Source organism: Boleophthalmus pectinirostris, unplaced genomic scaffold, assembly GCF_026225935.1.
Source record: "Boleophthalmus pectinirostris isolate CB_2022bp ecotype Guang Dong unplaced genomic scaffold, ASM2622593v1 HiC_scaffold_7, whole genome shotgun sequence".
NCBI lineage: Eukaryota > Metazoa > Chordata > Actinopteri > Gobiiformes > Gobiidae > Boleophthalmus > Boleophthalmus pectinirostris.
In genome coordinates this window covers 19,789,786-19,812,503 of record NW_026571473.1, presented here as the reverse complement: position 1 = coordinate 19,812,503, position 22,718 = coordinate 19,789,786, and the positions used below count along the sequence as shown (strand labels likewise).

The 22,718-nt window shown below is 38.5% G+C and overlaps 1 protein-coding gene across 3 annotated transcripts in view; it reads right to left on the bottom strand.

Annotated features, from left to right (window-relative positions):
• The window catches only part of lingo3a (leucine rich repeat and Ig domain containing 3a), a 55,756-nt gene that overhangs the window by 23,215 nt on the left and 9,823 nt on the right, over positions 1-22,718 (bottom strand). The window contains exon 2 of one of the 3 annotated variants that reach the window (XM_055165144.1): positions 8,718-9,239. The gene's annotated coding sequence lies outside the window, so the exon portion shown is untranslated. Of the gene's footprint in view, positions 1-2,797; positions 2,851-8,717; positions 9,359-22,718 lie in introns of those variants that run through there. The other 2 variants (XM_020940135.2, XM_055165145.1) reach the window with 2 other exon arrangements.

Here is a 22,718-nt window from a genome sequence, read left to right as displayed (position 1 = left end):
GTAATGCTGCAAGTGGTGCGACTTTGTCGTTTACTGAAGTTGTACTGGAACACTCGCGGAAATTCATATAAAAGGCGCTCCGGATTATAATAAGGCGCGCAGTCGTTTTTGGAGGCTTAAGACCGCGCCTAATCACCCGGAAAATACGGTAAATGAAAAGAATAAGCCACATAGACATTTTAGACATAAAAAAATCAGAAGAGACAGACACAAATTGAAGTGGTTTTGGGAAAGGATGATTTTTTTTTTTTACTCAGAAAAGAATTGTAGGGAAGAAGTGGAAAAAAGATTTGTGGCACTTCAGAAAAGCCAAGACTGTGTGATATTGGACGAGGAGTTGACAAGCCAATCTCCGATCCATCTAACAGCTCAACAGAGATCCCATCAAGTGGTGTGATGCTGCCCCTTCTGTCTATGTTAGAACCCGGCACAAGAATAGGCAATATAGGTAAATAAAGGACTGTTTTTCTTTAACTTATGTTTTAGGGTCATCAAACAACTAAAGAAATCATACTTTTTGAAGGAGTAATAATCTTCAACTAAACTCAGGGAAGGTGGATGGCAATGTACGTACCCTTGAGCCTTGTTAAGGGACATTTTTGTACCTGTAGATACATTTTAGATTCATGTGAGTTTTATCCTGTTCGATGGTATGACACAGAATGGGTTTTGGAAATCCATTAACTTCCATTATAACTTTTTTTTTTTTTTACCTCTACTCTAAAAATCAAGATGAAATGACCAAAGTCAGTCCCATTAATTAATCACTCTTACAGGTCAGTCACACTGAAAATAGCCTGAGAAAAATATAATAATAATAATAATTGAATAATTGCATATAATTCAGATTTGCTATATGTGGTATTGGGCATAAACTGACATCTAAAGGGTTAATTATTTATGGTAATGTATGGAATCAATGTCACTGGAAAGAGAACTTCAGGGAAAATAATAATAACAATATTAATATTAATATATAATATTAACTGACGATTTTAAGGGAGTAACTGAAATACACAAATACACTCCCAGTGTATACAGTTTTTCAACAAGACTTATTTGAACTTATACATTAAACTTATTTGAGCAGGTGACGTATTCAAATAAACCCTAGCCATACTGTGGGACGTTCCTGAAAACTTAAGTTAAGTGCACTTTAACATAATATTTATTGAGTGAATTCACAGTAGAGTACACTTTCTACTTTTTCAGAGTTATAAATTCCCATTGCTTTGTGACAAAAACAGTAGAATCGATTCAAAGTTTGATATAATGGTTCTGTCATTTACTTCTGCTCCCATAATGAGCCTGCATGAGTACAGAAACTGTGGCTGTCAAAATGTGTGACGGAGGCTGGGGGAAACAAAACACAAGGCTGAGGCAGTGATGGCAGATTGAGGATGAAGAAAGGAGGAGCTCACCCCAAAAGGCTGCAAGACAAAAACAAAAAAAAAACACTGCACTCATTCTGCTTTTGCTCCCATGAAATACAAAGTCACAGAAACAAAGATGCAGTGTGCACATAGTGAATCACAGTGAAGTCTTCTATGTGGTAAACAACAAAGGAGAGAGTTGCCAGTGCGGGACATGAGAAATCTGAGTCCTGGATCTCACTGTCCTGAGAGCTGACAGTGAAGAGTCAAGCCTGTGAGAGCTGCTTAAAGCTCCAAGCAATGGGCCCATCCTGCACATAAAACATAAATGTGCTTTGTCTTCACAAGTTTGGCTGCAGAGATGAAACAGCATTTGCAATGAAGTCAAAAACAAGTGAAAATCTCTGTCAGGGCACCTAGACGGAGAAACCCCAAATGGCAAATCATTCACAAACATTTGGGACAGTTTCTACATGAATATATACATGTTGTATCTACAGAGTGTCTTGGATGTGTTTTCAAAATGACAAAAGGGAAGACAGGGTAAAAGCAGGAATTTTGACAGCAAACCCACTGTCACATAGGGAGACCAAGGCATGACTCTGATCAATGTATCTCTAAGAAAAATGAATAATTCATTTTTAATCAAAATACAGCCTTGTGAAGATGCGTGAGGCAGCAGACGCATGCAAACACAGCCGCAGTGCAAATCGCCAATTCCCCCATCATAAATTCATAAGATTTACAGTGATGTCCACAAGCATCTTGTCCTCTCACCTTAAAGTGGACTGAACAGAAAGAAGAGGGGAAGGTGCACCTGTCGGACTAAGACAGTGTGACAGGTGAGCATTAAACAGGGCTCACTCGTTCTGTGCGCATAGATATCCCTTGTACAGAGACATGCACACAGGCACACAGTTCACTTTGATCTGTACTGACAAACTCTTTGGTGTAGGAGCACACAGACTGCCTCCTCAAATCTAAATGGACTCAGTGTTCCACATATTTGACGAGCCAAGTATAGAAGTGTCTATAATGCCCCAAACAGAGAAAAAAAGTTGCCACAACTGTGAGCCAGTTCAAAGGAAAGATCCTCCACATACCACTTGTGATCAAACAGCTCTGACAGGCAAACTCAGTTTGTATGTTTCCAAAGAATGGCTGAAGAGCATGGAAAAACGGAGTAAGAAGAGGAAACCACAGTCTGTTAGGCACAATCACATCACACCCATCTGTCATGCTCACACATGGACTCATACAGCTGCTCTTTTATTAGTTCAAATGACGCAGAAACATAGCACAGACTTTCTTCAGGCAGTGCCAGGCTTTTAAGCAGTGTGAGAGGAAATGTCCAAAGGTTCTGGGATAAAAATGTAGATTACCAAAGGCTTACATTCTAAATACACCTTGAGCGAGTGTTATACCTGAGAGTCTGGTCCGGCTCCATAAGAAATCCAAAGTGACTGAAATGAATATGTGATGTTACACTGGCCTCAGAGCTGTGGTCGGGTCTGGGGAAGGTGCTGTTGACACCTCAGTGGTCTGGAGCAGTATCTCTCTGTGTTATTGCATGGATCTATGCTGCAATGGTCCAATACACCTATGCAGTACACCATAGTTGAGTTTAAATGAGGCGTTAAGGTCACCATAAAAATACACACATGATTCTCAGTAATGAAGGAACGTGTTGAACTCAAGAGGCAGCTACATACCACTAATGAACAGAGCATCCTCAAAAGGACACCTCTGACCAGGTCAAGCTTTCACCAAGATGACATCAAAAAGGAGCAGCAGAGCCTCAGGTGTTTAACATATCAAGATGTGGCTGGTACAAATATAGCACAAGGTACCAAAATAGCAATCGATGATATCTGCAAAAAGAACTTACAAATAAAACAATAATTACTTTTGTCAATATCACCCGTCAACATACAAACACCTAATGTCTCACCCTGCACTCTGCTGGTTGTTGACACCAAACATGTGTTGTTGAGGTTGTGCATTTTTTAAAATTAACTATGAAATAAAAGTTATATACATATACAGTACATTGCAGCATTCATGTACTTCTCAGAACTTAGAATTCCAAAAAATAGAGCTGAGTAACATTTCATTTATTTAGGATTCTCAAAAGCTTAACGTTAACATTTTTACTTTATTTTAGCTAACTAGTTAACAGTACATCTGCAGTTATTTAAAAAGTAGTATTAGAGGTTTATTCTCAGTTGTCCACAAGAGCAATAGATTTGCACAAAGACCTAAATATAATTATGTTTGTCAGAGAACTTAAATGTTTAATGATCGATTGAAAAATCTGCTGAATTTCGACATGAGATGTGGAAGTCAGACTGTTTTTCTGACTTGTGCCAGTGTTCATGTGCATCTTTCATTTCGAAAAAACATTTTTCCCAGTTCCGCGGACCACATGAGCATAGCACATGTTAGCAAGACAGAGTCATATTATCAAAACAGCTTTTTGAATCACACAGCAGAGCACACAATTTTTTTATTTTTTTTATGATGCAAAAAGGAAGAAATTCAACTGAGCTGGATATTTCAAAAGGGTTCATAAGGTTCACAGACTAATTTCTTAATGAACCAGAGTGTTGGGATAAATAACAATAAACAAGTAACCCCCACTGCTGCCATGGATGTAAATCTCATGTGAGGAGAGGAGGGGAGAGTTTATTTTTTCTCCAATAATCACATTAGTGTCGATCACTGTTGCCGACCAGAGAAGCTTGAATAGTTTGCATCCTCGGTCAATCTAACACAGCGTTAACAGGAGTGATTTGAAGAGTGATAAATGAACTAGCCCCTTAACTCTCTCACACTGCATTCAGTGCAATGAACCACAACACGTAAACTTCTCATTAGAGGAGAAGTCATTAGTAGCTTTGGGGATAGATAACAAATTTTGATTGACAAGTGCTTTAAAATCAATTAGAAAAGGTGGGTTGTACTTACAGTTAAAAGGCAGATTTAAATCATATGGACAAACCTTAAGCCAAAAATCATTTTTCTGAGGTACTGATCTGATCCCACAGTTTCGAAGTTATAGTTCCCATATCTGGACTTATCTCATACTATATCTCCCAATGGTGAATTAAAGCTTCAATACATATCTTATTGTAAAGAATTAATTAAAAATAAATAGAAAGAGAGCGTGTGTGTGGAGAGGGAAGTCTGGGAGGCCCTCCTTAGACTGTTGCCCCCGCAACCCAACCCTGGATAAGGAGAAGAAAATGGATGGATGGATAGAAAGAGAGCAAGAAAAATTTAAACAAAAGAGTAATGCATTGAACAGCTGTATCTTACCTCAATGCCTGGAGTGCATATAGCCTAGACGTGGGTTAATTTAATTTAAGTCTAATGAGATAATTAAAGAGAGATTATTACATCGGTGCCATGTGCCTCCGAGAGACTGTATATGATTACAACTATAGGACACAGCTGGCTCAAAGCAGTGGGGCAGGATGTTTTACAGTTTATCTGCCATGTTCAGCTGCTACTGCATACAGCAAATACCAATCAAACAGACACAGACATCAACCGCAGTCTGCTTTCTTTACCTAATCCATTATTTAAATTACATTTGTAGAATTAAGATGCAGTGTTCAGAAGTCACTCAATAATTCATTATATTTCCATATTACGATTTGTAATACTTGTGCTAATTGGTGCTTCTTGCCCAAGTTGAGAAGAGCCTTTGAGAAATTATTTAGCACACACTGTGGTGCAGCAGGTAATTCTGTTCAAGAACTATTTTAAAATTTGAACAGGTCTGCGGCTGTCTGCACCTACATCAAGTAATAATAATAATAAATAAGGAAAGCACTTAAATTGTTCATGCAAAATGGAGACCTCGTGCCTAGTAATCTGAATCAGAATCAGTTTTATTGCCTTTATCAGTGAAATTAGTGGTATGGTGCTGCATAAAAATGAAGATGAGGTTACACGTAAATATCACAAGTAGTAATAAGTATAATGTAAAAAGTATATGAACGTATGCTTTGGTAATCTAACCAGCTAAACAGATGTATTCCAATAATACCATGCAGGCAGGAGGCCAGAAAAGCATTTTATACAGCAATCTTTGCCATGATCCATATTGAGAGGACTGTTTTTATGGCTGGCCAGTCAGAGTCAGTGCCAGCAGCAGTGGGAATATATGAAATGAAATGAGCCGGAAAGAGGGGCAAGAATATAAACTGCTAAAATACAGGTCCTCCATCTATCATAAAAGTCAGTTAACCTGGCAAATTGATTAAAGACACAGACGCAATCGTACTCCATTGTGTAAATTAGACCTTGTATCAGCTATCAATCAGCATTACTGAGACAGCTGTAGTGTTTGGAGACACCAGAATAGTGTTTATCTCTTAAAGGAGCTGCTCTGCCTACTTCCACTCAAGAGATTCCTTATCTTCCCTCTCTGTGCTTATGTAACCTCGTGGCTATCTAATCATGCATTCCCTCATCCGGAAACCATAAAATATGCAGCATCCAAAGCACAAAAAAATGCCTCTTCACTTCTCCAGCTTCCTTTATGTCTCTCATCACCATCAAAATCAAAAGACCTTTTTATCACATGGAATTTATTAGTGTCTCATTACATTACATTCCAATTTCAAAACATAAACATAAATAGATACATAAAGATCTGCTTAAGCATGCATGCTATAATGAAATGCTGCCCAATAACTTAAATGACAATTTAAAACGTATGTTTATTTTAGGCACTGAGAAAATACAGAAAAAAGAAAATGTTATTTGCACTCAGCTTCAGTAGTTAGTCTGATGTATTCCTTCGGCTTCTGTGTTACTTTTAAAAAATCTATTCAAGAGACGTAAAAGAAAAAGAGTAATTCCATTAGACTCAATAAATGGTCCTACAATAACAGCCAGAGTGCCAGCGCATCATAGCTTCACCAGATAAAAATAAAATCAGTAATTTATGGCTAGTATTAGAAAAAAGAATAAAGACATAAAAGCACTGAAATTATGAACCAATTAAACTTTGAGCCAACGTCCATAAACATGCCTCAGTCTTTTTTGTTTTATTTTTTCTTTGATGCTGCCAGGTTGTTGCAGTAAAAGCTCTCATTTTAGCTATAATATTAAATAAAAAATACAACCCCCAACTAAAACCAACATTTAAAAATGACACACAAAGTTGTCCAAAGCATTTCCACCAATGTTCACCATTATTAATCATAAAGATACTTAAGAAGCTTTACTTCAGGTTGTAAGACAATCTGAACATCTGAAATAGCATTTTAATGTTTTATAAATGAGCCCGAGCACATGGGGCAATGATCAATGATATTCCAGCTGGTCATTTTCAGTGGATTTACCAGCATGGGTCCATAACTATCTGAAGCACATTCACATGGCTCCTCTCTCTTCATCTCCGCACTGTCCTCTCTCTGTGCCCTCCTCTTGCTGACAGTACTGTAGATGCATCCTTTGCTTTACAACACTCATAAATACCCTGGAGATGAAAACAATGAGAGCAGGCATTGGCAGCTCTGAGCCACTGCAATGTCACTATTGAGCGCAGTTGACAGTTTTATGTGGCACAAAAAGGATCAAAATGAGAAGGTAAGTGTAGGCACGGTAATGGACACAGCTAACAGGACCAATTCAACAATGCACTTTGAGGGCTGCTGAGACCTGTCAGCAGACATTTCATTACTGACACATAAATCTGTCCAATTGGGAGAATAAATGGCACCACGGGCACCATTAAGTGCTGTTGTATAATTGCTGTTGTGCCAGTACAGTGCTCGTCTTTTGATTTTTCAACAGCGAGAGAGACAGGCGTATGCAGCAAGACACAATTAGCACATACAGCTTGGCCACTTATTACTCACTGAACATTAAAGTTTATGTAAATTTGATAAGATACACATGAAAAATTAAAGTGTGAATCACACTTCAGGAATGCTCAAGTCCTCAAATGTGCAGTGCATCATTAAACACCACTGGAAGCCACCAGAAAGCTTTGGTCAAATCCTCCACATTGGAGCAACACTATTATTTTAATGAAAATGATACAGAGCCTACACATGGCTTTGATCTTTATCCTTTTTTAGGCATTTTAGGGATATTAAGGGATATTACTTGATAATCATGACTATCCTGGTCACACCAAACCTACAGACCAACCAACTATCAATATTAGAAGAAAATATTAGAATAGAAAAGTGACTTGTAAAATAATATCCTCCACCCTAACCAGTAATATCACAGGCGAAGAAATAACATAACCATCACCCTCTCCTCCAAAGCTTCAAAAAGAAAATTCCAAAGCCATAGCTCCAGGGGCACAAAATAGCACAATGTACACTTTTCAGATTACCACAAGGCAGAGCAGTGTTGTGTTTTAGTACATGAGTCTTTGATCAAATAGAGATTGCTGGTTTTATAAGGACATAAAAATGTAAGCTGTTTAGTCTTTTGAACAATATCCTTAAACCACTGTACACACTCAACAATTGTAAGTGACAGATTTTGTTTACTATGAACTGATGTGAATAGGCACAGAAAGTACAACCTGCTCCTCCAGCGCTCAGTGGAACAAAAAATTTACAGCAGAAAACTCAAGTAATGCTAAAATTTTCTTTTGATTTACAGAACAAAGGGTTTAATAATAATATACAGCCTAGAACGCCTGCAAAAGGGAGGCAATTAATGCACAAAGGAAATTCATTTTAAAGCCGAAGACAATGCCGCGAGCTGAGTGAAGACACTTAGATGTGACAGCAAGCTTTTCACGGTGAATATGACTGCAGGGGTCGATCAAAGCCTGCTACACGTTTAGACCATTAAAACCTAATAGAGAAGTGGCTCTAGACGTGTATACTCTGAAGACCTGTCTGTCTGTGTGCTTACATGAAGACGCACCATTTTGAGACAAGGCAATATAAAAGCACCACTGCTGTGAGTTAGATAATGAGAAACTGTGTCAATCTGAGTTAGTGGGCAAATCGATCACACTACACCGGACTGAGAGGAGAGACTTAACCTGTCACTATGATGAAGGCAACAGGACGGGACCAAAGTGAATTCAAGGAAATACAAGACTGAAGCTAACCCATGATCAATTAAACCTAAATTTAAATGTGTTTCAGTTCATACAACATGAAACATACGGCTACAAAATGTTGCGAGTTCGAATCTGTACCTCAGTAATTTACCATTCTGTATGTTAGCTTTTTCGTGTCACTTGCCTCAAATATCTAACAAAAATATAGATAAAACAAGCTAAACTATGAACCAGTTCTCAAGAGCACCAGTTTTTAGGGCATATGGTAAAAAGTGGGTGCTGTTGATGCTTACCCACAATGTGAACTTGGTTGTTGTCTCTTCCACATCTGCCCAGTGGTGCTCCGCTCACTGTCGGCTTGGCTCGGTCTCACATACGGTTATATCCTCCCGAAAAGCTGATCCTCCTTCTTTCCCCTCTCTCTCTTGATAGCAGTGACACAGGCAGCCGTAGCAGCAGCTGTAGCGGGCAGCGTTCACTCACCTGCCCTCCCCCTGCCGCGCGCCTCCATGGGTGATATGTAGTCTTTTAGATGATGTCTCTTCTCTGCTCTCTTGTGTGGTAAGCGGGTAGCAGGATCGCCGAGCTCAGAATGAAGCCAGTGCAGTCGTAGTGTCGAGGTGGTAGCGGTTGTTGGGCTGCATGTGTATGAGCGCTCAGGCATTTGTGTGTGGGATGTGGAGCGTACAGTGTGTGTGTGTGTGTGTGTGTGTATGAAAGAGGATACGCTGCTGTTCAGTGGGGCTCGCCTGCACTGTTGCTGTGTGCTCTCTCTCCCCCTCACTCCCTCGCTCGCTTTTGTGCTGCATTCAAGTCTAGTGAAGAGAAAAAGAAAAACAGGCACATCGCTTTAGTACTTCTTTCATCTCAGTAGGAGTGGAAGCAAACATTAAGGTTGCTAATGGTGTAATGGCGTAACATAGTAGTTACACAAAGAAAAAAGCTCTAAGAGTCATTTTAAAACATTATTGTGAAGGATCGTTTTGTTCATTCAACAGAAAACATTTTATTTTTAGTCATCGCAACACAAAAGATGAAAGATTTAACTCTAAATCTAAATATTTCTAAATACAAATTACATATATTTACTTACCTCTTCAAAGGACAGCATTTTTGACATACCTTGAGATTTTGTTTGTAGCCGAGGACTCGGTCATAATCTCAAACCAATGGCTAAACATGCTTATAATTAAAACATAAAATATTCATTGACAGCTGTTATTATTAGAGTGATAGTGCAAGAGCATTTCAAAATAAAGAGGAAAACTGTGTCCATGTTGGCTCCATTTGAAACCAGACATTGAGTATTGTTGACACATCTGATGGGGCCCATCTTTACACCTGCTTTACACCTGTTCTAGCACATGTTTTGTCCCTGTCATTTTTCAACATAATGGGTATAGGATTTGGAAACAGATGGTTTATTTAGAAAACATTCTTCTTTACGCAAATACAGATTCCTCGTGTTATCTGACAACTTTCTATTTCCAAAGAAGTTAACACATTTCCTAGATCAAGTAAAGTGTAAAGTCTAATCATATATTCGGAACAAGGTGTTAGACTTAGCAGTAAGTAGAAGCTGCCCTCTTCATTACATTGTATAACGCTGCACTAGGGGACATACTGAATATCAAAAAGCCCCTGCCCTTTAAATCTCACTGGGCCATATGCCAAAACCTTATGTTCAGTACTTCCGTTTAAGATCTTTACAAATCCTTAACCACACGCCTTTGCAGCAACATGATATAGTTAAGCAAATCTAGAGCTTCATATGTCAATCATGCCAACTCATTGACTTTATCATGCTGATGTTTTAATAAGAAGACAATCTCAGTTCTAGCCTTTAATGGTTTAGATGCAGACAACGTGGAGGGGAAGACCTGCGCTGTGCCTCTGGGCGTCCTCACACATCTTTTCTTTTTAACAGCACATGAATCGATGCCGCAGGCGATGCAGGAATGTCATATTCAGGTGAAAATGGAAACAGCGCCCCACTTTATAATTTCCTACGCCTGCCTTGTTGTCCTCAAAAAACACTGTCCTACGACAACCTCTACTAGGGCAGCCGCACCAGTGTCACTCTGAGTTAAACTGACATAGATCAAATGTAAATAGACAGCACTCACACAGTCTTCATTGCTGTTACTGTGCTTGTAGGACAGTGACCTTTGAGAATGTCCTTCTTAGTCATTTCCTTGTGGAGCTTAAAGGCTTAGTGTGAACTTGTGATGCGAGGTGGGACACAGTATGATTCTTATAGCAGATTTATAGTAATATTTCACACTAACCATTTCTTGGTTCAAGTCAAGTCCACAGTTAGGAGCTTTTTCAACCTCCAGCCACTAAAGTATGGAGAGGATTGCTGTTGATAAATATGTCATAAATAAAACATGAAGGCAATGTACTTTCCTGCAGCGTGCAGAAAAGGCAAAGCATCAGCTTCAGGACTTTAAACTCGTTTGTCAAAATGAAAGTCATGAAAGTCAGCTCTCACTGAACCTGTGTCAAGGGCACGTTTTGAGGAGAATTTAAAACATAAGATGTTGAAATCTGGAGGTAATATGGAGTCAGAGTTATTTTAAACTCTTCATTTGTTTATGGTCTGGAACATAGGATGACCTTGACAAATATGCCAAGTGACAAGACTGAAATATCCATAAATGTTGAGTTAGTTATTTTATATATTTATAAGTAAACTAATGCTGAAGTTAACTGTCAGGTAGATGGAGGATACATGTCATATGAGATGGCTGGCTGAAACAGCCAAAGGGAAAGAAGAGGCCTTGGTTTGCTTAGGAAGCACAGACACTAAATAAACAATAGGATCTGACAGACTTATAAAATTCTTAGAAAAAGTACCTATTATGTTTCTCCTTCCTCTCTACATATCCAGAATAAACAGTGAATACCGCCATGGTAAAGTGAACCACAAATGCTCCTAAAATATAACCTGTGTACAGTAAATATTCAGCCATGGGTAAATCATGGTGGTCAGCAAATCTCTTTGACAACACTGGACTTAGCTGTCATAAAACTTTGCGCCTTGAAGCTGAAAATTAGTTTATAGTAACTTAATGTGGACTTTGAGATGCATTGTGTAACTTTTCTGGACAGGGGTGGGGGCGGTCACTTGTTTGTCTCAATAGAAATGTTATTGCTTTGCCTGGAAGGTTCAACAGAATGTCATTAAGAATATCTGTTTTGCATTCAATTGCATAAATGTACAATACCTTACAAACATATGTTACTATTACATTACTGTGAGTGGGGTCACTTCTGTAAACCTGTAACTTGGCCTGATGCTGGCACCTCTTTATGAAGACGAGCAGATGGCAGTCCCCCCCACTAGAAAAGTCCCATAAAGTACCGTTAATATATATTAGTGTATATTAGTGTATATTTGCTGGATCATATAAGCGCTGCAGTCAACAACAATGGCTGTACAACTGTACAAAAATGCTAAAATAAATAAGTGGTCATTAAGTAAATTTAGTATCTGTACATGCCAACAGTTCATGTTTCTATTTGTGATGACTTTCCTAGAGTTACTTGTATATTAAAAACACTTAAACAGACCCACTCAAACATGCAAGTAACAAAGACCAAACAAAAGGAGAAGGTGCATATTTGAGTGAATGAAAGATGGAGAAGAGAACAGCAGAGCGATGTGGTACACACCCACTAACGCTTTATGAAAAGTAATTCTGCCGCACCAAGTTGGGTGGAAGTGAGTGGGCAACAGTGTAATAAATGTAGAGGAGAAGACTGCAAGGGAATATGTTGTTTTTGCACCATTTCTTTAGCGCGTTCACAGAATGAAAAAAAAGGAAGTACATTTTAGATTTTAATTTTGGTGCGAGATAATTAATCATACAGCAATCTCCAAATCAAATGTTGTGAGAGTGAGAGAGCAAGTCAACCCTTACAAATGCTATGAACACTACCTCAGCCTTCAATGTTACACATAATTTCTAAAAATTATTATTACAGAATGAACACCATTATATATATTATTAAAAGAACAAACTATAGGCTTTAATATACTTATCTAGCAGTTGTCAAAAATCAATACTCAGATCAATACTAAAACTACTGAAACCAGACATTTGAAAATGTTTTGATACTGAAAAAAAAAAAAAAAATCACTTAAATAGGACAGAATTTGACCTTTCAAACAGACTATTTACATTGGTCATATTACATTACATTGGTCATCAGAACTAAGACAAATGCATGGCAATTATAGAGAAAACATTTTTTTGCTGTGAAAATTTTTATTTGCTTTTTAATTTTAATTGAAATAATGATAACTGAAATCAGTATAGCATTTTGAGCCGTTTACAAAATGAAGTTTGCCATTTAAGTATCCCACCAGTGAGACCTACGAAGGAGAATAAGAAGTCAATAAAAGATTTAATATTTGAGTAACTGCTGCTGTAATGTAAGTCAACTTCAACTCAGCAACTTTGCCGACCTAAGCAAAGAAGAGACATAACTTTCCAAGGCAACATGAAATTAAATCTTTGAATTGATTCTGGAAAACGTTCTGTTACTGTCTAATGAGGCAGTATGGTGTATTTTTCTGTGGGTAACCGGCAGTACCCGAATGTGCGTAGGTGGATGCATTAAATTATGTGCAGTGATGTGTATATACCTGCCTCTCATGCATTTGACAGTGAGTGGCTCTAAGAGAGAGGAGCATGCTGAGTCCATCTGGCCTTTCGCGTCAGCTTGACGTGAACAATCGCACACACTCAAGACAAGTGCTGACTTCAACCTGAGCACTCCAGAGTGGACTGGAATGTGTAGTTCACTATAGCTATGTTTCATATATACATTCTTTGCAGAAGCTTAAGACAGGTGAACTTCATGGAGATATCATTATGTTGCCAAGAATGGTAAAAACTGTGAAGAGGAGACCTCGCCCACAGTAAGAATGCATGTTTTTTGATGTGTTTTGTTAGCAATAAAACACCTGCTATACAAAAGTCTAATGCCATATACTGTGGAACCTTTCAGGCAAAGCAATAACATCTCCACGGAGACAAGCAGGTGATGCACGAAATGTACATAGTCTTCATTAAATGTCCTATATTATGCAAAGTTGACTCTTTAAGCTATATTAGAATGTTGTTACCTCCTCAAAAACATACATGGAGTTAAGTTTTTTTTTTTCATTCACACATGTTTGAGTAATCCTATTATTAGTTTGTCTACGTCCCTATAGCTCAAAATGCTCTGCTCCACCTTTTGATATCATGTAGTGGTACTTTTCATATCATGTAGTGGTAGTTTTCAGGTTAAAATTATCCAAATGATTTTAGTGAAGGTGTATGGAGTTTAAAAACACATTGCACTTCCTGCACCACATAACATCACAAGGTGGAATAGAGTGTTTTCTGTTTGAGAAAAGAGCACAGCCTAAATATGCAGATTTGTGAGTTAAACATGTGTGAACACAATACAACTCCAGGTACTGTAAGATGAGGAAACAACATTATAACATGGATCAGAAAATAGCTTAATATTCTTTTCACACCTGACTAACACAACTACATCAATCAGCCAAGCAAAGCATTCTGTTTTGAGCCGATTACTGCTGTTGCTGTGTCTGCAGTGAAATAAAAACAAAATCACAGTGATGATAGAACTTGAGTGTTTTATGCAGATCCCATCAAGTCAAACCAAATGAGACATGAAGAAAATTATGTATACAAGCAAGCCAAAATCATGAAGCAAGAAATTCACCAAAGCCCTTATGATTTTATGTGCTGTACTTACTAATGAAATATTCTCATCTTTGTGAAAGCTGAATATTATTGTTCATGTGCATTGGGTATACCTCCAGTCACGGACAAAGGTTGGTGACTCACACGATTTAAACTCTAGCAAGAACATAAAATACAATGATACTAAGAGGCAAGGGACCAGATTAGCAAAGAGCTGATGCTGGGTGGAAAGAAGAGAAGTCTACTGGGAGCTTGAAGACAGTAGAAATGTGTAGAAGAAGGAGTAGGGGGCACAGAGGAGACGGGAGCCTGATCCTGCACACTAATCTACAGGGAAAGAAGGATGGATGAAGGGGTAAATTAAGACGAGGAAGGCTAGAAAAGGCTTAGTAAAACCCAAAGGAAAGTTACAACATGAATAAAAAAAATAGTCTTTGGTATATGTTGACCATTTATTGCAGAAGATTTTGCCTCTACTCGCCCCCAAGAGGAAAGACTGGATGTGTGTTTGTGCATGATTAGGCTCCACATTTGTTTTTCCTTGCAAGTGTCTACTACATAAACAGGAACTCGAGATGCAGTGGGTGTGAGCCTGCAGCAGCTCATGACTTCTTGGATTATGTCAAACTTCTTTGCAAATCATAGCGCGCATAACTGAACAGCACAGAGTGTCGACCTCCCCAGAGAAGAAAAACAAGATTTAAATAGATTTTGGGAGGCACTGCTTGTACTGTGTGCAGGTACATTATTGGAAGGTTTTTGACCTCAACAGATGCAGTGAATGAGGTCTCCAAGGACTGCTATGCGAATCAGCAGAGTTGAGATATTGCACTAAAACAGAAAAACCTAGAAAGTTTTATGAGAATGGAAGTAGTTTTATAATTTATCTGGTTGGCAAAAGAAAATCAACAACCTAAAATAACCTCATTTGGACTTTTTGGATTTGCACAGCACTGATGCCAGAGTGACAACAACCAAATAAATGTATAGATTTTACATGTTTTATTTCATTTTTTCTACTGATTACTGTTGCATTACTGAGGATAATAGTTCGGCCTGTCACAATAATTACTATATCAACTTATTGTTCAATATATGAAAGCTGGAACAATTTATTTATTGTGTGTACAATTTCTTTGCAAAAGTGGGGAGATTTGAGTTAGTTTTTTTTTTGTTTTAATACAATGAGCTGCAGAGGGTTGAATAAGTAAATTCTATGGCTAATTATTGGTTCATTCTGCTATTTATTTGCCTTTACTGCTTATTTAAATGTATTTATTATTATTATTATTATTATTATTATTATTATTATTATTATTATTATTATTCACTTTTGTTATTGTAACAGGCTCATTCTGTTATTTATTTGTTGCAGCTCAGGCAATTTAATGATATTGTTTATTTAAATGGGTTTACTGAGATTATCTTGCATTACTGTTATTGTAACAGGGGCATAAAGTAGTTACAATATTATTGTTTATCACAATATTTCTTTTTAGCAATATACTGTGCTTCAAAATCTTTATTGTGGCAGGACTAATGATAGTTGTTCCTCTGGCTGCAGCATAAACTTCTCATTATGTTGACATGGCAGTTGGATATTTCAAGACAAGCAATAATGTGCAACTTTGTAAGAATATATGAAATATTTGTGTAGCCCATTATCCCCTGTCCAACTCATGAAGTGACAATTCTGAAACAGTGGTCATCATGAGCACTAAATGACATCCAGCCACATAACTGGCCTATGTGTCTAACCTACTTTCAGCTGTCCAGTGAGACACTGTGGTCGATCACTTGTCACCACTGGCATCACATCCTCTGGGGAAGAATCCACTGCTTCAAACCTGAAATCTGAAGTGTTTGCTTTTGTATGATTCAAAAAAATGATAGCTCCCCAAGGTTTGTCTGGGTCAGCAATGCTTGAGACATGACTTTAATAATTGCATAACATACAAGAGAGACAGAGCCTTTTCATGATTTAGGGTCAACTCTTCTCAGAAGGAACATGGAGCGTCTCCCGGACTGTGCACACACCAGTGACTCACATGAATAATCCCTACAGCTCTGTGCCTATGTCAGGACACAGAGGGCCAAACACAGTGACAACAAGGAGCCTACTCAGACATCTGTGAAAGATATCTAATTAAACATTCCGCTCAGCCCTACGATATAGAACTATGTACAGTGGTAATGTTACGATCTTTTGTAATGGATTTTTTGAGCTGATACGATATCCAGTATTTGGCCTGTTGCTGTGGCTGATATTTATCTTTTGCAATCCATATTAAGGCCCACAAATTTATATAAATTTCTATAAGACCACAGACATGAGGAGAATTGTATGAGATGTTAAATCTCAGATCGCAAAGACTGCTGTGGGATATGGCTGTGTAATTTAAGCTGATCCTGCAGAAACACAGATGTTTCCTCAGATTTGCTATCCAACACCGTTGTTTCCAGTACAACCGTCACCCATTCGGCTACTTACTCACCCCACACACTTTCTCCAAATGCATAGAGGCAGAGCCCCTACGTCGACATTGCATTTGGATCTTGACCTGCATCGACGACTGGCTGGTCCTCGCATCACGAGACAGAGGAACACACAGCCCTGATTCTCCACCACATCTCCAGGTTGGATTCTTACATTGGCTGTGGCCAATGTGACAGAAAGTGTCGCTATCTAGTACTAACATGAAGCTGCAGTGTTAGCTAGCGCCGCCATCAGAGCACCAAATCAGTTCATCACCAAGGGTCAAAACAAGTTGCCAAATCAACACTAGTGTGTGGGATACGTCTCAATGGCCCACATGCGTGTGCGAGCAGGCAAATGATAGAAAAATGGCTCAAACCCCAGCAGCCGACATATACCCATACCCGATCAACACCACTAGCCTAGCCCCCGGGAGAGCCCAAAATACACTGAAATCCCACAAGACACTGACACGATACCAGACAAGACACTTGCTCCCTCCGCAAGAGATATGCGTAGCAGCGTATGATGATAAAAAAAAGTGGGATAAGCAAGGAGCCACGCTCTATATTATGAATAGGATTTTTTTGATGGACAAAATAGCAAAATAAAATCATTTGGAGCGGGTTAATATGAACACTTCAAGACCAACAGGCTCACAACAGTAGCCACAGAGAGGGAGCCACAATATTCTTATGAATGTCTATTTTTTTTTTGTTGTCTTGCAGTTCCTCTGTTAAATGTTCTTTAGAAAGTAAAGTTTATTGATCTTTGAAAGGGTGTATTTGAATTTTTATTCCATTGTCATTGTATTAGATAAAAATGGTCTCAAAATGTCAATATTATCATTTGTCACAATAATTTCTTGGTCAATTAATTGTCCAAATCTGTTATCACTTGCACAGACTCCAGTGTTGGTTCACTCGGCTCCATCTGCACTTTACAAGGGACAGGCAGAGAGCAGTGACTCAGTCCACAGCAGCGCTGGAGGACCTCAGGTTCTGGCTGGCCCCAGGTCGCCTCCAGCAGGGAGTGTGCATGGGTGGAGTTCCCCACTACGGGGTGGTGTTCACAGATGCCTCACTCTCTGGGTGAGGCGGGACTTTCGGCCAGTTAGCAATAGGTGGCACTTGGGAGTCATGACAGGCCCAGGTCTCCTCCTCTGCACTGGAAAGCAGCAGAGATCCTGCTATGGGGGGACTTGTGCCTGGGGTCTCTGAGAGCATACCATGTACCCGGAGTACGCCCGAGGAGGGTCTCTGCATGCCCGAGACCCTCCTTGAGTTATAATTAATTTAGCTATTTGCTCAAGTTTGTATCTGTCTCACCGTCCTCCCCTGACGCTCTGTTTTATTAGCTGTTAAAGTAGCGATGCTGATGTTTGGTGGTTACAATATGAGACAGCATCTCAATCACACACGCAAGGAGCGCATGGGCTTCAATATTGCACATGAAAACACAAAGCCTGGTCACGCCTCCCCGATCTCGGGGAGAAGCAAAACCTAAATCGGGAAAATTCTCCTGTAGTGTGTGGTGGCCTCTAAATTTAAGGTCACAAATTAACTTTTCACTTAAAAATATACAAAAAAAAAAAAAAAGAAATGTATTTATCTAAGTTATAGAATAGTTTGTTAGAATAGTTTGTGTGAATATGGCCGTACAGACATCTAACGCTCTTCTATTTCCATTGTTACTCATGAGTTTGTTCAAAAAGACCAATCTGGTACACTGGGGACAATCTGGGAATGACACATGGGCACACAGAGACCAGGGCAGCACAAAAAATAGTATCAAATATTAGCAAACAATATCTGCTGATATTGATAATGACAAACATCAATCGATGCTGACCGATACTGGAACTGATATATCGCCCATATATCGCCCATCCCTAATTTTTTGTAGTAGAGAAGAAAACTATAGCTTTCTCAATCTAGACAAGCCCAACATACATGTGGAAATGGTGGCAAGACTATTATTCCAGTTTGAGTCGCAGCAGTGTTGCCTGGGTTTCAGACTCTTCTTCAATACTTCTGTATAAAAAATATAGAGATATCATTCTGGATTTCAGGCAAGCAAAAGTTTAATGTTTATACTGTTTTATATGTTTTATATCTGACATGTCCCTGATTCTGACATGGACACTGGGATCACAGTTCTGCTGACCCAGGAGAATGTAGAAAGTTGAAAGAAATTTTGAATTATTGACTGTCACCAGGTGAACACAGTAGCAGGTGTCAGTCTATAGGACTCTTGTATTCACTGATTAAGATTATGAGACTGAAGTAAACCCACTAATAATGAGAGAATAATCCCCTATGATGGCTAATTAAATTAAAGCATTTTTTTTATTACTGTCATCAAGTTTAATTAATGTTTGCTTTAAGTGCAAAGGCTGAAATGGGGGCACTAAATGTATTATGGGTTAATGCTTACTGAGAAAAATAAATACATTTTTAGACGTAATTGTCCCCATAAGGAAATTTGTATGCTGCATGCATGTGACCCCTCTAGTGCCTTTGGGCAACAACCTGTCAGGGACGTTGACATTATTAGAGAATTGGCCTACTGTGCATGATTTGGGCTGATGAGGAAAACTAAAATGCCAAGGGAACACCTAAATTTTGATACTAAGAAAAAAGGCTTGATACTCAAAACACAATAAAAAGTCATTTTAATAAAAAATCATAGTAGTTACTTTAATAATCCCATGTTGTTTTATACTTGTTTTAATATATTAAAATATATTATTTAATATTTAATATAAAGATTATTCTAAAATGATAAGAATAGTAATTACTGTCAATATAAATACTTGTTCAAACTATTTGTTGGCCTATACATTTTTCAAAGAAGTTTAAGTATTGATTAGTATCTGGGTATCGATTCTTGACAACTTTAATTGAGAGCAGTTGAGAAAGACTGTTCTGACATAATTATACAAAGGACAAACACAAAACATAGCATAGGTTCAAGGATAGATAGCATACAAGAACAGCTGAGATCTTCCATCAAGCAAATGCCTCCAACCTTGAAAAAGCTGAGGTAGCAAATCACAGTGAAGGTGACAAATACGGCCCGGATTGGTGCTTCACTAAAGCTGAGCTGAGCAGAAATGAGCCAAGAGATGCAGAGCACCACAGGCAGTGCACACAAGCTACAGTTATGTCAACATCATGGGAGCAGCTAATAGAAAATTAAAATGTGGGCACTTATACAAAGTGGCCATCTTGTCACAATCTATTTGTTCAGTGGCCACTGCCATCTTGCCATTTTGCCTCTCATAGCATGGACAGACAAAAAAAAAAAAAAAATCAACTCTATAAAACTCTAGTTTGTGATGTCTTTGATAACAAAAGAAAAAAAAATCATGTCCACTAAGAAAAAAACATCATGTTCATTCTCATATCAAAGATTTGCACCTTTGTTCCCCACCATATAAGCCAAGCTGGCAGGTATGCAGGACAAAGACAAAGGATTTTAAGGTTTAAATGCGACAATGTAGCAGGAAAACTCTTGTAATTGCTCTTTTCTTTCACATGCTGTGTGCATAACAAAATGATAATTTACCTTCACAGACAACAATCCATGGCCATTATGAAAATAACAAGCTTGACATTTTCCGATAACAGCAGTGTATTTTCCTGTTTTGGCTACACTCCATGAGCTTGAAAAGAGCACCAGCAGACAATGCAAAGACACCTATAAGGTTAGCTCTCTTCAGATCTGTCACTCAGTGGAAGACAATCCAGACGCATTTAAGGAAACACAGATGGAGCCAGCTGCTCTATAAAAGAAGCAATATCAACAACCAGCTCAGTCTGTCAGCACTCATCCTATCCCTTCCACAAATCTTACACACAATCCTTAAATCAGGCAAATAACCCAAAATGTAACCAAATCTACAATATGACATACTCAAAGATCAAAATGCTTCATTTAAGGTCTCTGTATAATTATGATGGAGTGGTAATGTAAAGTAGTCCACATGGTTGGTTTAATGCTGGTCTCTACGTTTTTTCTGCCAATGCAAATTCAAACAAGTTATCACTGTTATGATTGCATACACTATTTGCTCCTAATATTAGAGATTTACATACTATTATCCCATTATTATCGACACACTGTTGATAATAATGATTCTATACTAGCTACAGGGACTATTTCTGGGTGCTCATAGCAACCTCTTCAAAAATCACACAAGACTGTCTAATTATATGTATAGATTATTTATTGTTATTCTTAAATAATTTATATTTCATACTTACAGTGGTAATAGAGCTATCTACAGTAATAAATATTTTTACAGTGATGTCTGAACAATTTTTATTTCTCCAAATTAGATGCTGTATTTTTGATACGCCATCTGCTCTCATTAATTCCCATGAAGTCCTTCCTCAAAGAGACTTCTGGGCTGCAACAAAATAAACAGTACAATCACACTTGCCACTCTGTTCTCTGCTTAGACAGACACAGACAAAAGTGGGCATGGGGCTGCACAAATTGAATTAAGATTTTTATGACAAATAAAGCAATTTGCAATTAGATTTGTGGTTTACTTTAAAAAGTATTATACTTTTTAGAGTGCATAACATTGCAAACTCCTCCAGGAATATTAACATTTGTAAGAAACCTGAAATATAAACACCTCAAGTAATACGAGAAACACATGCATTTCAGAACAGGTTTGAAGGTCTAAACTACGGTGGTACAAGTGGACAGTCTGTAACATGGTATATGATCACATTTCTATAGAGCTTTTTCACCTTCAAGGTACTCAAAGCGCTTTGCATTACCTATTCACACACATTCATAAACCAGTGTGGACACTGCAAGGTTGGTTAAATGTCCTGCTAAAGAAGACAACAACAGTATTAATCTGTGGGAGCTGGAATCACACCACCAACCTATGAGTCAGAGGATCTGACTGCTCAACCAATGATGTTTATGTCAAGTGTGGGATTCTAACCACCAACCTTCAGATCAGCGGACAAACACTCTACCAACTGAGCTACTGTCACCACTCACATAGCATAACTAACAATACAATTAAACTGCAATTTGAATTTGATTGCAATAAATTTGTTTTTGAATTTATTGTATTCTAACTATTTTCACATTTGTAGGGAATAAATGGACAGTACATAGAGAGACCATGTATTATAGCCATAAACAGACTTCAATGACAGCAGAGCATGGTTGGAATTTAATGGGAAAGATTTAGGGCTTTTGTCAAGGACACAGATGAAGTGCACATATGGGGAGGACTGTGAGGTTCTGGTGCTGCTCTCTGCTTGTGGCCCCTATGCTACTGGGCAGTTAATGAGCAATGTGAAATCTGGCCAAGCGCTCCATCCGCTGCCCACTACACTATGCGAGACAACGCTTGGGCACCACGCCAGCCTGGGGACAAAGTGGTCGACTGCCTCTGCCACCCTGCTGCAATGAGCCTATAGGGAGCCTTCTGTAAGTCTGTGCATGTAAACAGGCAGAGGGAAAATTTAGAGGTGCATAAAATGAAACGATTTGTTTGACATTAGACAATAGGGGTGGTGTTAGTGAGTGATTTCAGCTAAAGTAGACACGAGCGCCTTTGAGTGTGTGTGAGGTGAAGATAAACTATGTGTATCGAGACAGCACCATCTGTTCAGACTAAAGATGTATTGCATTACCCTCACTGGGGATGTGTGGATCTGATTCTGCAGATTCACTTGTCCTGATCAAACAAACTGAAGTAAATCTGGCAGGGCGAGTTTAAAGAAGGCCAAGCTGTGAGGAGAGATTGTAGCTTTTCACAGTTAATCAATAGCCCACATATAAATCTACAAGAGCTTCTCCAGTGGAAGTGTGGAATAGTGCGTCTAAATCTGAAAAACTCTTCTGGGGGAACGAAAAATCTACAAGACTAGCCCTTTGCTTGTAGAGCTGGAGTAGTCTTGTTTTGTTCCGCGTTTAGGATTGGTGCAGTTGTGGTTTAGTGAAGACCTAATTTCATCTCTTGACAATTTTCATGGTTTGTTAACGTCTGGGCTGAATTTTTTTCTAAAACGCCAACTCCACTTAGATTGAAAGCTGTTTCTTAACTCTTT